This window comes from Arachis stenosperma, chromosome 10 (genome assembly GCF_014773155.1).
Source record: "Arachis stenosperma cultivar V10309 chromosome 10, arast.V10309.gnm1.PFL2, whole genome shotgun sequence".
In the NCBI taxonomy this organism is placed as follows: domain Eukaryota; kingdom Viridiplantae; phylum Streptophyta; class Magnoliopsida; order Fabales; family Fabaceae; genus Arachis; species Arachis stenosperma.
This window is the reverse complement of record NC_080386.1, coordinates 43,614,097-43,615,827: the sequence shown is the minus strand read 5'-3', so window position 1 is coordinate 43,615,827 and position 1,731 is coordinate 43,614,097. Positions and strand designations below refer to the sequence as shown.

Sequence of the window (1,731 nt, the reverse complement as noted above, 5' to 3'; positions counted from 1 at the left end):
TATGAGCAGGAACAAAGACAAAGGCATTCTTGTTGAAGCTGACCCTGAACCTGAAAGGACCTTGAAGCGAAAGCTAAGAGAAGCTAAGGCACAACTCTCTGTAGAGAATCTAACCAAATTCTTCAAAGAAGAAGAACCCATGGCAGCCGAAAACAACAACAATGCCAACAATGCAAGGAAGGTGCTGGGTGACTTTACTGCACCTACTCCCAACTTCTATGGGAGAAGCATCTCTATCCCTGCCATTGGAGCAAACAACTTTGAGCTTAAGCCTCAATTAGTTTCTCTAATGCAACAGAATTGCAAGTTCCATGGACTTCCATTGGAAGATCCTCATCAGTTCTTAGCTGAATTCTTGCAAATCTGTGACACTGTCAAGACTAATGGGGTTGACCCTGAGGTCTATAGACTAATGCTATTCCCTTTTGCTGTAAGAGACAGAGCTAGGACATGGTTGGACTCTCAACCTAAAGAAAGCCTGGACTCATGGGAAAAGCTAGTCAATGCCTTCTTGGCAAAGTTCTTTCCACCTCAAAAATTGAGTAAGCTTAAAGTGGAAGTCCAAACCTTCAGACAGAAGGATGGAGAATCCCTCTATGAAGCTTGGGAAAGATACAAACAATTGATCAGAAAGTGTCCTTCTGACATGCTTTCTGAATGGAGCATCATAGGTATTTTCTATGATGGTCTATCTGAACTGTCCAAGATGTCTTTGGATAGCTCTGCTGGAGGATCTCTTCATCTGAAGAAGACACCTACAGAGGCTCAAGAGCTAATTGAAATGGTTGCAAATAACCAATTCATGTATACTTCTGAAAGGAATCCTGTGAACAATGGGACTAATTAGAAGAAAGGAGTTCTTGAGATTGACACTCTGAATGCCATATTGGCTCAGAATAAAATACTGACTCAACAAGTCAATTTGATTTCTCAAAGTCTGTCTGGAATGCAAAATGCACCAAGCAGTACTAAGGATGCTTCATCTGAAGAAGAAGCTTATGATCCTGAGAACCCTTCAATGGAAGAGGTGAATTACCTAGGAGAACCCTATGGAAACACCTATAATTCTTCATGGAGAAATCACCCAAATTTCTCATGGAAGAATCAAGAGAGACCTCAACAAGGTTTCAACAACAATAATGGTGGAAGAAACAGGTTTAGCAATGGCAAGCCTTTTCCATCATCTTCTCAGCAACAGACAGAGAATTCTAAGCAGAATCACTCTGACTTAGCAACCATGGTCTCTGATCTAATCAAAACCACTCAAAGTTTCATGACTGAAACAAGGTCCTCCATTAGGAACTTGGAGGCACAAGTGGGACAGCTGAGCAAGAAAGTTACTGAACTCCCTCCTAGTACTCTTCCAAGCAATACAGAAGAAAATCCAAAAGGAGAGTGCAAGGCCATCAACATGGCCGAATATGGAGAGGAAGGGGAGGAAGTGAACGCCACTGAGGAAGACCTCAATGGGCGTGCACTAGCCTCCACTGAGTTCCCTAATGAGGAACCATGGGAATCTGAGGCTCAAAATGAGACCATAGAGATTTCATTGGATTTACTTCTGCCATTCATGAGCTCTGATGAGTATTCTTCCTCTGAGGAGGATGAGTATGTCACTGAAGAGCAAGTTGCTAAATACCTTGGAGCAATCATGAAGCTAAATGACAAGTTATTTGGAAATGAGACTTGGGAGGATGAACCCCCTTTGCTCACCAAAGAATTGGATGACTT

General features: G+C 42.3%; 1 non-coding gene across 1 annotated transcript; it reads right to left on the bottom strand.

Annotated features, from left to right (window-relative positions):
- Positions 1-544: 544 nt before the first annotated feature.
- On the bottom strand, positions 545-652 carry LOC130959278 (small nucleolar RNA R71). The gene has a single exon (XR_009078371.1). It is a non-coding gene; the product is annotated as a small nucleolar RNA R71 (small nucleolar RNA).
- Between the last annotated feature and the right edge of the window lie 1,079 nt (positions 653-1,731).